The sequence below is a fragment of the Aethalodelphis obliquidens genome, unplaced genomic scaffold (genome assembly GCF_003676395.1).
Source record: "Aethalodelphis obliquidens isolate GAN/ISIS:26980383/991018 unplaced genomic scaffold, ASM367639v1 scaffold13, whole genome shotgun sequence".
Lineage (NCBI taxonomy): Eukaryota > Metazoa > Chordata > Mammalia > Artiodactyla > Delphinidae > Aethalodelphis > Aethalodelphis obliquidens.
In genome coordinates, this window is record NW_020837957.1 from 6,952,420 (window position 1) to 6,966,509 (window position 14,090).

Below are 14,090 nucleotides of genomic sequence, written 5' to 3' on the forward strand. Positions count from 1 at the left end.
AAAAAAGAAAGAAAGAAAGAAGATAAAGTAAAGTAAAATATAATAAAGTTATTAAAATAAAAAAATAATTATTAAGAAAAAAATTTAAAAAAGAAAAAAAAAAGAGAATGCTAGGACAAATGGTGGAAGCAAAGCTATACAGACAAAATCTCACACAGAAGCATACACACTCACAAAAAGAGGAAAAGGGGGAAAAATCATAAATCTTGCTCTCAAAGTCCACCTCCTCAATTTTGGATGATTCGTTGTCTAAAGGAGGGAAGGAAGGAAGGAAGGAAGGAAGGAAGGAAGGAAGGAAAGAAAGAAAGAAAGAAAGAAAGAAAGAAAGAAAGAAAGAAAGAAAGAAAGAAAGAAAGAAGATAAAGTAAAATAAAATAGTTATTAAAATAAAAAATAATTATTAAGAAAAAAATTAAAAAAACAAAACAAAACAGACAGAACCCTAGGAGAAATGGTGGAAGCAAAGCTATACAGACAAAATCTCACACAGAAGGATATACATTCACACTCACAAAAAGAGGAAAAGGGGAAAAAATCAAAAATTTTCCTCTCAAAGTCTACCTCCTCAATTTGGGATGATTCATTGTATATTCATGTATTCCACACATGCAGGGTACATCAAGTTGATTGTGAAGCTTTAATCTGCTGCTTCTGAGGCTGCTGGGAGGGATTTCCCTTTCTCTTCTTTGTGCTCACAGCTCCCGGGGCTCAGCTTTGGATTTGGCCCTGCCTCTGCATGTAGGTCGCCGGAGGGCGTCTGTTCTTCGCTCAAACAGGACGGGGTTAAAGGAGCCGCTGATTCGAGGGCTCTGGCTCACTCAGTCCGGGGGTAGGGAGGGGCGTGGATGCGAGGCGAGCCTGCAGCGGCAGAGGCCAGCGTGACGTTGCACCAGCCTGAGGCGCGCCGTGCGTTCTCCCAGGGTAGTTGTCCCTGGATCCCGGGACCCTGGCAGTGGCGGGCTGCGCAGGCTCCCCGGAACGGGGGTGTGGATAGTGACCTGTGCTCGCACACAGGCTTGTTGGTGGCAGCAGCAGCAGCCTTAGCATCTCCTGCCTGTTTCTGGGGTCCGCGTTTTTAGCCGCGGCTCGCACCCGCCTCTGGAGCTCCTTTAAGCAGCGCTCTTAATCCCCTCTCCTCGCGCACCAGGAAACAAAGAGGGAAGAAAAAGTCTGTTGCCTCTTCGGCAGCTCCAGACCTTTTCCTGGACTCCCTCCCGGCTAGCCGTGGTGCACTAACCTTTTCAGGCTGTGTTCACGCTGCCAACCCCAGTCCTCTCCCTGCGCTCCGACCGAAGCCCGATCCTCAGCTCGCAGCCCCGCCCGCCCTGCCAGGTGAGCAGACAAGCCTCTCTGGCTGCTGAGTGCCAGCTGGCCCTGATCCTCTGTGTGGGAATCTCCCCGCTTTGCCCTCCGCAGCCTTGTTGCTGTGCTCTCCTCCGTGGCTCCAAAGCTTCCCCCTCCGCCACCCGCAGTCTCCGCCCGCGAAGGGGCTTCCTAATGTGTGGAAACCTTTCCTCCTTCACAGCTCCCTCCCACTGGTGCAGGTCCCGTCCCTATTCTTTTGTCTCTGTTTTTTCTTTTTTCTTTTGCCCTACCCAGGTACGTGGGGAGTTTCTTGCCTCTTGGGGGGGACTGAGGTCTTCTGCCAGTGTTCAGTAGGTGTTCTGTAGGAGTTGTTCCACGTGTAGATGTATTTCTGGTGTATCTGTGGGGAGGAAGGTGATCTCCACATCTTACTCTTCCACCATCTTTCCTTCATCCCTTCCCCAGTTATCTTTTTCGTGGTTCTAAAAACTTAAAATATCACTAATAGAAGCAAACATTTCAATGAAAATAGCTAAATGATAAAAAAACTCAACATGTAATTAGAAGATAAACATTTTTACAAATGTATATATATTTGTGTAGTATTATATTTAATGTAATATATACTATTTGTATATGAGTATATACTAATCTAAATATTAATATTATGTTCAATAAGAATTCCATCAAAATTAAATTTGCACGACATAGTAGAATCGCAAGTATTCAGTCTGCTAGTGAAATTATCTATAGCTAATCATAGACTCATGGAAATAGTGGGTTAAAAAGCAACTAGGAAAAGATTTTTAAAAAATCAGAAAACCTTGATTAAATCTCAGTTGCACCTCTTACTTCCTGTGTGGCCAGGATCAGGTCACTGAACATTTCTGAACATTAGCTTCCTCATCTTCAAAATGTTCTTTCAGAAGGTTGTTGTAAGGATTAGATGGAATAAATGATAAATGGTAATACATTGTAAGATATATTCATTGTTCTTGCTAAGGTCAAAGGCCACTATACAGTTTTGTAACATCTTCTGAATTCTCTAAGAAAGAATAAGTTATTTAGCATTTTAATTAATTCATGAGGTTACCAGCCCACTTTTATCCATGTGAGTATCCTTGGAAGATTGTCATATAGTGATCCTTTAAATCTTACTGAATAAAATGAAATACAGTTTATTAAGTTCTTCATTTTGAAAATTGGCAATTTATGTGCATGGATGTTTTGTATTTTTCCAATAACCAGAACATTTGTTTAGCCAGAATTTTTTCCTCAACAGTGTCATCTGTTCTTTTTCTTTGTTAAATAAAGGCTAGTTTTCATATTTCTCCTAACATACCAGACATTTAAAATTTTAGTATATGATTTCATTTTTATTTGGGATAATTATGATTAATAATAACTACATTTGCTGAGCTCTTGTATTGTGGTGGACACAGTGTAAGCACATGTACACTATTAACGTATTTAATCCTCACAACAATCCTATGAGGTAGCTAATGTTATCCCCATTTATTGCTGAGAAAATTAAGGTATAAAGTAGCTAAGTATCTTTCCCTAAAATCATCCTTTAAGAGACAGAATGGGAGTTTAGCCCAGGCAGTCTATTCCAGAACCTAGGCTCCTTAAAATTAAACTATGCGGCATTGCTAATACTGCATAATCTCTTGCATATCTGCTTGTGAGCATTCCCATAATGCAACATTTGGGCACAATGATTCTTGGTGATCTTTGACGCCAATAGCAACCATGTAAGTGAAACTTTCCGGGAGCCTTTGGCAGTACTTTCTAACTTGTATTTCAGTTTTTCTGACATACTCTCAAATATAATTACGTCAAAATCAACTAGACCATTTTCGTTTTCACATTCTCAATAGTCAGATACATAAAAGGAAAAGTAATAGCCTATCTAAGAGACTGGTTTACGTAGATTTCCAACCAGGGTAAGTTGTCATCCCTCATCTGTATAATCACGATGACTAATTGTTTTTTAAAATTAAATCACAATTTTATGTAGATACTTGCATTTGTAGGTTATTTGTTGTATTTTACTATCTTGAGCTTGTAAATACTAGTGATTAACTAAAGTTCACTAAAATTGTTATTATATCATCATGAAAATTCATGTATTTTCTGAAACATGTAATCAAAATAGTGCACTGAATTAATTCGAGTCAGAATCTAGAACATTTTATATAATTTACATGGCTAATCCTCATACTGAAACTGCAGGGATGGTCCTGGAAGCTTAATTTTGCCCCCATATATAGTATTAAAGCAAATTATGTCTTAAACTCTTGAGGTTTTCACTTGATTTCCTGTCATTGTATTATCATAACCTTGAACTCTTTTTCTCACTTGAAATGATCTTCAAGTGAAACTAAATTTCAAGTTATCATCACACATTGAGAAATGTTTTCTTGTACTTTACATACACAAGCATGGGCATATGAGTGAGCATACACACACATATAAAGTAGTCCCTACCTATGAATGGTTTGATTTAAGGAAATATATTTGGAAAAGTATTTCTAAGAACCAGTGACAGCTTCTCATAGAAATAGTGTTATGTTACTCTTCCAGTACAAAAGGTTATTTATCTCATATTTCACACCATTTTACATATTGCTTTTATTGGATTATCCTTTCCCAATTTCCTCTCTAGACACTAGAAATATAATTCTCTGTACTGCTCACCCTAGGAGACTTTCTACCACCATAACCCATAACAACCACACCATTACATGCTATCAGCCAGCATGTTTGTTAAAACAAGTGATATCCCATTAGAATAATTATGTAGATGTTAAAAGCTATGTTTATATTTTTAAATGATAAATATCATTGTTTTGTTCTGAATTTCCAAATCCTAAACACTCAAGAGTTGTTTAATGTTTTCAAAATAAGCAGAGTGTGCATTGCTGGCACAAAACTGTAAGGTTTACTAAAACCAGAAAATACTAACCACAGAGTATATGCTGTTTAATATGCCAACCCAAGTTGCATTTGGCCCATTTATTATTATTTTCTGGTTGTCAGCATTGGAAGTAACTGAGAAGTGCACTTTATATTGACCATATTTTTAAGAAGTCACAATGATCAGAATTAGAAAACCCCTCCCAATTTAATCATTAGCACAGAGGAAAGCAGCAATTAAAACTCCTGAAAACTGGTATTCAGAATGTTGTGAAAGATATGATCTTTCTTTCTAAAGGGCAACGTGATTTTTGATAAATGTGTTTGCTTTATAAGTAATCATTCTTTAGTTAATGGGTCTCTGACTTAGCTTGGACTGCTATAACAAAATGCCACAGACTGGGTGGCTGAAACAATAGACATTTATTTCTAACAGTTTTGGAGTCTTAGAAGTCTACTATCAAGGCACCAGCAGATTCAGTTCCTGGTGCGAGCCCTCTTCCTGGTTTGTAGATGACTACCTTTTCACTGTGTTCTCATGTGGCAGGGGAGAATGAGCTCTGGTCTCTCTTCCTCATCTTATAAAAATACTAATTCCATCATGCGTGTCCCACCCTCATGACCTCAACTAAACCTAGTTACCTATCAAGGGTTCCACATCCAAATACCATTACCCTGGGGATTAGAGTTTCAACATATGAATGGGGGGGGTGGAGGGGAAGGGTTGGAGGAATGGAGGGGGTGGGGACACAAACATTCAGTCCATAACAGTCTCTAACTGGAGAATGTGTATATGAGTTTCATCCACATGTGTTTTTATATTTTTAACATTGGAATGCCTAAGAAAAGTCAAGCACTCTCCAGTTTACCACAGTCACTGCCACTCCCTACTGTCTTACTCCTTGCTAGATACTCTTAATGGTGTGGTCTACCTGAATTGTTGACTTTTGATTTAAACCATTTAACTTGTTAAAATTTATCAAGATTTTGGTATTAAAATATTCTGTTAATTCCCTCCTGTAGGATGGAGAACCTAATAAGGGGAAGGAATCCCCCACAATATCAGAGAAGTCCTTGTAAAGAAGTTCGTGCAGCCCTTCGGAAGAGGCCTGAAGAGGAGTGTAAGTATGTTTAATAGGTTTAACTACATTCTAGGTAGACTTAGGTGAGTGGCATAGTAAAAGTAAAACATTAACCTTTAACTGATAAGTCAAATAACAGAGGTACTTAACAAATACTTGTTGATTCTAATTGAATTTATTTTTTTAAAAAATATCATATGGTACCTGGATTCAGGCACTAAGAACATTGTTTTCTTAAGTGTTTCTCTTGTACTTCAGAATGCTCTACTAATAACTTGGTTCCATGTTCAAATGAGATTGGAAAAAGCTACATGATTTACCACATCTTTCTTAGATATCTGTACCATGAATATTATTTCCAAAGAGTCCTGAAGTAAAAAAAAAAACAAAAAAACAAAAACAAAACAAAAAACTTTTAAAGTGTGTTTAAAGTGAACATTTTCCAGTGTCATTTGACCAAATTTCCTTTCAACCTTTTTTTTTTAAAACTGAGGACTCTTTGAAAACAACTTCATTAGACTAAAGAGTAAATGTCTAGTAGCAAATCTAAATCCATTGATCAAAATGAAACATTTGATTTAATTGAATTTAGGAAAAGATTTTGAAAGAAGTCATGTATCCCCTCAGAAGGCCATTTTAATCCATCTTTAAATTATCAAAATGTTACAATATATAATTGTAGAGATTTTATCTAAATATTTCATCTAAATATAGCATTGTTGGAGATGTTTAACATAATACTTGCATTTTAAGTTTATAAGATGACCCATAATACTAGCTTTCCTCATGTCACTTGCATCTAATTATTTTCAGGGTACTAAATCACAATCCATTATGACAAAAATTCAGAAAAAAATTTCTGAATGATGCCTTTTTACAGGAGTTTACATTTTGTAAGGATAGAGCTAATGCAGTGGGTTCACTGGCAATATATAGTTTAGTAGATTTTTAGGGTTATATTGGCATTTTAAATTAGTTTGGAGTACACCATTCCAGGTAAAGACCAAATATATTAAATCTGGGCACACTCATGGCAAGTAGAGTATCTTTGTTTTGTTTCATTTTATTATAAAGTCAATAGATAATCTGATTGGGTTGGCATCTATGTCATTCAATATAGTGTTAGTTTTCTTTTATTTGGTATATTTACAGTTTCTAGCATTATAAACAATATCCAATTAAAACTAAAATTTGAAAATGAAGGTATAGTTCATGGGCATGTTAGAACAAAAACTGTTTATAAGATGCAGACTCGTGCATAAAACTATTGCTTTATTATTGGGTTCATAGGGAAGCTTTGGGATTTCTCCTCTGTGCTGGTTTAACACAATCAGCTTAGTCTCTGTTATAGTTCTGCAGATTTTATTTAGAAACTTAGAAAGGGTTTTTGTGGATAATTCTATAGTTGATTCTCATGGAGTCACAGAGTATATTTAATATATACAAAGTTATTTTTCAGGCCTCTTATGCTGAGTTGGTCTGTGCCAGAGGTTGACCACCTATGGTCCATTTACCAAATCCGTCCTGACACCTGTTTCTGTAAATAAAATTTTATTGAAACAGCCATCTCCTACTTATTTAGGTATTGTGTATGGCTGCTTTCCATGGCAAAGGAAGAGTTAAGCAGTTGTGACAGAGACAATATGGTCCACAAAGCCAAAAGTATTTACCTGATTCTTTACAGAAAAAGGTTTTAAAACCCTGGTCTGGGCCAGTGGTTCTCAAAGTGTGGTCTTCAGACCAGCAGCAGCATTAGCAGCATCTGGGAACTTGTTAGAAACACAAATTTTAAGGTCTACAACCCACATCTACTGAATCCAAATGTCTAAGAGTCGGATCCAGTAATCTGTGTGTTTCGAAGAAGCCCTACAGGAGATTCTGATGCAAGCTCCACTCTGAAAACCACTAGCCTAAGTCAAATGACTGGCAGCAAGATGACATTAAATCACCATGGGTACAAAAGACTAATAATGATAGACATATTTCAGAGTTAAGTCTTATTGTTGTATAATGTAAGGTACATAATATAACTGTTTCCTGTGTTGTAACAAGCAAGTCCTCAACAATTGAATCGTGGCAGTCAGGACAATTTTTGAAATATCACTACAGGAGCTCAGCTGGATTGACTGTGTTATTGAACATGGAAGGACATAATGAGAAATGAGAAACATGTAAAGTATTATTCTCTGCCAGAGAGGTCTTCATTATCCCTTGTTAGTTTAATGAACAGTCCTTCTTGTCCTGTACAGACCACTGTTAATTCCTTAAGAAAGAATCCTCTTTTTTAGAATGGGAGGAATATAGTAGTTAATTAAGACATTAACTTTAAAGTCACCATAAGGGTGTTCTAATGTGACACTTAATGAACAGCTGCAGGACCCTGGGTATTATTTCCTTAATCCAAGACTCAGTTTACTTATTTGAAAAATAAGATTAATTAAAGAACCTACCTTGAAGGGTTATTTGGAGAATTAAGGAAGATTTTTTTAAGTACCTGGTATAGAACTTGGGACTTGGCAAATTTTTTTCCTCCTCTCTCTCTTCCTCTTCATTTATTATTATTGTTCTTCTTTTTTCAAACTAACCATTTGAGGATAGAAAGCATGTTTTGATCATAGAAATAAAAATCTACAGAAATTATAACCACTATTTTTAGAAATAATAATATAAAGCAAGGAACAGGTTGTAAACAAATGACATAAAGCTGGAATTCTTGCAGCAATGTTTGATAGTAATTCGTGTTAGATAGTAATTTGTCTCACACAGTTCTTTCCCTATGATTCTACAAATTCAACATGGGATCTAGACCAAGACTTACTGGTCAGCTCTCATGGAAAGCTGCCAACTTAGAAAATCATCATAGAAAGCCAAATGATAGTGGTTTTATTTTACTGAGAATTGAAAGAATAGTGGAACTTGACTCAGACAATAGGATCCTCCAGATGCAAGGTGAGCCCTCTTGCATTTGGAGATATTGCAAATAAGAGGGTTTTGCTAGATAACAGAATTCATACTGCTGTCTTTTATAATCTTTTATACTTTTTACAATATTATCAATATTAATATCAACATTAGGTCACCAGACATAGCTCTTAACCAATTATTTCATGTGAATTATATCTAGCTATATTGCATTTAACATAGCCAAGCAAACTTTCAGTAAAAATTGATTCTTGTAAAAGACAGACTTTTAAATATGCTCAAGTTACTTACCATTAAAAAATAAAAATAAAAACTTTGTCCTCAAAACCAAAGAACCATTCAGCTACAGCCCTACATTCTCAGACTGTTCTCAGGCAAACCTCTCAAAGGAGTTATCTATACTCACTCCATTTACTTACCCCCGACTCATTCCTCCAAATCAATGCAGTCTGGCTCCTACCCAATCACTCTGCTGAGATGGCTTTCATTCAGACCACTAATAATCTCTTTATGATGCTATATTAGTTTTATATTGCTATGTAATAAATTACCACAAACTTACTGGCTTAAAACAGTTTATCTCACAGTTTCTTTGGGTCAAGAATCCAGGTAGGGCTTGTCTAGGTTCTCTACCTCAGGGTCTCACCAGGCTGAAGTTTCATCATGAACTCAATTGGGGAAGAACCTACTTCCAAGCTTACTTAGGCTTGAATTCACTTTCTTGTGAATTCACTTTCTTGTGGTTCTATGACCAAGAGCCCCGCTTTTTGCTCACTTCTAGCTGAGGGCCACCTTTAGGGTCTAGAGATCTCCTGCAGTTCCTTGATATATATACATTCTCCGTATGGCTGCTTACTTCATTATTTATACTAAAAAACTTATAAATAAATAAAAGTTGAACTAAAAAATATTCAAGTAACCCACAGGAAGGCAAGAGAAAAAAAATAGAGGAATTAGAAACCAAGGGAACAAACAGAAAACAAATAATAAAATGGAGACATAAGCCTTAACAGATCAATAATTACATTAAGTGTAAATGGTGTAAATACCTCAATTAAAAGAGAGAGCCTGTTAGATTGGTTAAAAAAAAAAAAGAAAAAAGAAAAAGTTGCTATACAAAATGCCTTTTAAATGTAAAAATATGAAAAGGTTATATATAAAAGGATGGAAAAAGTATTTAAATGAAAGCTTGAGTGACTATATTTATATCAGAAAAAAGTAAGTCCAGAGTAAAACATAATAAAGAAGATAATTTCATAATGATAAAGGGGTCAATTCATCAAGAGGATATAACAGTCCTAAACAATCCTAAATGTTTATGACTTCAATTTATTTTTTACAAATTTATATTTTCTTAAACTTTGTTTCAATAGCTTTACTATGTTGTCTTTTTTTTAATTTTTACTCAGTCCAATTTAGTTTTCAATAGCTAAGTAATTCTTGGTAGCATAGTTGTGATTGTGGCCTGTTTAAAAGAAAAAAAAAAACAATACAATTGTTTTCATATAGAGAAATATCTATGAAGGTATAATTTTTCCTCAAAATTTCCCTGAGTCCATACTGTGTGAACTAAAATTCCACAGAGGCTTTCTGTTCAGTTTCTGAATAATAAGAAAAATTAATTGAAGAGTTTTTCTTTCTTTCTTTTACCGTCATAAAATTTAAATTCCTAATAACATAATTCTATCCTTATAGCATTGATATTTTACTTTTCCTTAATATAAATAATCTGTTTTATATTATCAGGAGATAATATTTAAAATTATTTTGTTTTCAAATAACTGAATGCTACCTTTCCAAATGTCAAAATATTCTTGTATTAACCAGTTTGGTGAAAATCATGATAATTAGTCAGGTTCCTGCCTTCATATTAGAAGTTACTGAACATGATTTAACCTTTCTCTAATGATTCAAGGACAGTTTTATAAATACCCATTACTGCCTATAATTCCATCTGGGCATCCCTCCAAATCAAGTTGTCATCTTTCACTTCTGCTGTGATTGTTCTTGCTTTTTAGTTACCCATTCTTTTGGCATTCTGTTTCCCATTTTAGTTTTCTCCTTCAGAGAGCTGATGCACCATCCTTATTAAGAAGTTTATATTAAATATGTGTCAATGAATCAAGGATTGAAAGGCACTCAAGCCTTGGATGATTTATGGTAAATAGGATAAAGGAGTAGGGAACACTAAATGCAGTGTAAGAAGTGGAGTGCATTAATTTAAAAGATCCTAAGGCTACCCTTCTTCTCGTGGACTTCATCTCAATTTTGTGGTGAATCCCCAGATACTTGTATTCTTTACCAGGTTCCTATTTCAAACTATGTATTAATGACTCAAGTATGATGTTGATGACCGGGTGTTACTGTCATCTCACTCACTTGGTCTGGGGGCTTATGCAGTGGGTGTGGGGAAGGGCTCATATCTGCTAAGGAAATTTGAAGTAACCCTCAGGATGGTAACACCAGGCTGTGTAGTTATAGACCTCACACATGTGCATAACAATGTCAGTAAGCAGAAGAGTTACTATCTTTTCTCGGGCTTCTCTTTACGCTAGGAAACCTCCTAGATGATCCTAGAAAATGTTCCCTATCATTTCACTAGCCTAAATTGGGATATATTCCTATTCCTGTACCATTACTATACACCATAAGAATGCTATGCACTCACTGGCTTAAGCCTGTTATACTGGACCGATCAGGTTCAAGAACTGGTTTGGTATTAAAAATAATCCTAGATAAGTTAAGGAAATGAAAGTAAGATGATGTATTTGCCATTTGACCTAGCGTAATGGAACAGGTAAGGTTATTCAACACTGTATCCTATACTATTCTTTGTATTGTATATTTGTCTGTATATACTTAGCTATCCCAAAATACTTTAGGGATGGGAATGGGAACAAGGAACAGAAGAAGTGGTACTTGGGAGATCAGGAATCTGGGCACTGATATTAAAGTGACTTCCAGGCCTCTATTTATCATTCAGAGCCCTCTTTTCCTATCTAAGCCCTACAATTTGTGGGCAGTTATGTGTCCATTATCTTCAACTGCTCCTTTAACTTTCTTTAAAATACAGTTCCTTCTGGTTTGGAATGAGACCCATTTCCCTTACATCTCCCTTCCACTCTAGAGCCAGCCCTTCTTTCTTTCAAATTTGAACTATTATTAGTCATATTGTATAGATGAAGCTATAGGATCTCAGACATGTTAAATAATTTATGCAATGTCACACAGCTAGTAAGTGCCAAAGCTGGGACGCAAACGTTGTTTGACTCCAGAAGCTACCTTATTCCTACTGTTCCATGCTATATACCTATACTACAGTATTCTGTGTCCTCATTTTAGCTCTCCATGATTCATTTTCTGAATTTTTAAACATAAACTATCATACAAAGAAATGTATATAATGTGTATATAGCTTAAAGAATTATAAGTTAACAGTCATGTGTCTAAAACATCAGGGTTGCTGAATTACACATTCCTACACAGCTCTGCTTATCGTTTTAGTTAGCATATCCATTCTAGGAGACTAGTCTTTCCCACTCCTCATTTCTTAGGTCTTTCTTTAGGTGACCCTTTCTTAATTCCTACAACAAAGCCAAAGGAATAATATACATGGTTTTAGTACAAGGGGGCTCAAGAGAAACAGTGGTCAGTGTTTTCTCATTAGCTAGAAAATCTTACTCTTGTTTGACTTTATTAATATCTTAGATTGTGACTATACAGTGTCATAACAAAAAATGTTACATTTTCAACTTGAATTTTATCAGCACACCTGAAATTATTACATGTTGCTTACAAATAATTTTGGCATGAGGTAAAAATAAGATTAAAGGGAGGTTAGATTAAATTAGACTTACAGCCTGAACCATCTTAGACCAATTAGAAAATTGAAATCAGGCTCATGGCTCATGCAAACTTTATACAAAGTTGATGTATTTTAGACAGTTTTTCCATTCAAGGTAATAATAGAAATTCAGGCAAAAATATGTCTTAAACTCTTCTCTGGAATATCTCCAGGTTTAAACCAGCTTCCTTAGCTATCTGCAGCCATATTTCTCCCAAGATTCTATTTAGGATATAATTTTAGAAAAGATCCACTAGCACTAATTTTCCTAGCACCTCTGGCTTAGCAAACCATTTGCTTGAATTAGGGCTTGACTCTTCACTGGACTTCTCTTTTTGTTTGTTTAAATTGATTAATTATTTTTTTTTTGCTGCATTGTGTCTTCGTTGTTGGGTCTTCGTTGCGGTGCACAGGCTTCTCATTGCGGTGGCTTCTCTTGCTGCAGAGCTCAGGCTTTAGGTGCGTGGGCTTCAGTAGTTGTGACACGTGGGCTCAGTAGTTGTGGCTTGCAGGCTCTAGAGTGCAGGCTCAGTAGTAGTGGCATATGGGCTTTGTTGCTCTGCGGCATGTGGGATATTCCCAGATCAGGGCTCGAACCCGTGTCCCCTGAATTGGCAGGCAAATTCTCAACCACTGTGCCACCAGGGAAGTCCCTGGACTTCTTTTAAAATGCAAATTCCTTTGAGGGTAATGCTAGTCAAATCTTAAGACTATCATAAAAGTGATTTTAGCTCACTAATCTCAGTAATCACAAGGAATCAAATCTCAAGAGATGTTTGAATGCCCAGGAAGAGAAAGGAAAGGTCAAAAAATGGTTATATAGGTGAGGAGTTTGAGAAACAAATTCACTTGCTACATGTTTTTGCTAAGCGTTGGTTCTCTTATCTGGTGAAAGACTTCTTCAAATAAAATTTCAGCCCTTTCTATATCCTTCCGTATATTTCAGTAGTTACCACTCTACTAATTTATTCCTTCTTTATGAAAAGTTCTCCTTCTCTCCTTGGCAGAGGGCAGGACCTCCCTCCTATTAGTCCCTGAAACACTTTGCACAGATTATTAATGCAGTACTTACAACACAGTATTTTATCCTTTGCTTTCATGTCTATTTTTTCCCCGTTGGGTTGTTAGTTGCTGAAGGGCAGGCAGATACATCTTATCATTTGTTTACCACTAGCATTAAGCACAATATTTGATATATAAGTATCACTCTAATAGAAGTTTACCAAAAACAAATGAACTATAAAAGATACAACTTGATTCATGCCATGATACTTATTGGAGTTTAAAGGCATCCAATAAATAATTTCCATATTCCAGACCAATTTTGGAACCAATTAAGATATTGACAAGATGGCAGGAAGTTAGAGATCAATCATCAACTTTATTACTTTTAAAAGCTAGATTGGAGGATATAGCTGTGATGTTTGGCAACAATGGACATCTTCATACTGTACTCAGATATATGCATACTTAACTGACTCAGCCACAGCAGTACAGAAAAGCCACAGGCCTCCTCATGTGGGGAAGTCTTCCTATAAAATTTATAGCGGTGAGAAACAGACCAGTGTACTGTATCTGTCCTGAAGCAGCTTCACCCCAAAGAAAGATGGAGGAAAGTGTTGTGCTACGCATGTCAAGTTCTTCAAATAATTGGTAAATAATTGCATTGCCTGGGGCTTCACTGGTGGCGCAGTAGTTGCGAGTCCGCCTGCCGATGCAGGGGACATGGGTTCATCCCCCGGTCCGGGAAGATCCCGCATGCCGTGGAGCGGCTGCGCCCGTGAGCCATGGCCGCTGAGCCTGCGCATCCGGATCCCGTGCTCCGCGACGGAAGAGGCCGCAGCAGTGAGAGGCCCACATACCAAAAAAAAAAAAAAAAAAAAAATTGCATTTCCTAATAAGAGTTAGAAATGAGATAAGAGGTCAATAGTGTTGGGGAAATCTCTCCACACAGAAAATAAGTGAGTGGATAAAAAGCATCTCCACTTGCAATGTTCCTTAGAATTTTTATCTCTTAA

At 36.4% G+C, this 14,090-nt stretch overlaps 1 protein-coding gene across 1 annotated transcript in view; it reads left to right on the plus strand.

Annotated features, from left to right (window-relative positions):
- The window catches only part of LRRC7 (leucine rich repeat containing 7), a 506,342-nt gene that overhangs the window by 109,797 nt on the left and 382,455 nt on the right, over positions 1–14,090 (plus strand). Inside the window, exon 2 of the mRNA XM_027114043.1 lies at positions 5,248–5,345. The gene's annotated coding sequence lies outside the window, so the exon portion shown is untranslated. The remainder of the gene's footprint in view (positions 1–5,247; positions 5,346–14,090) is intronic.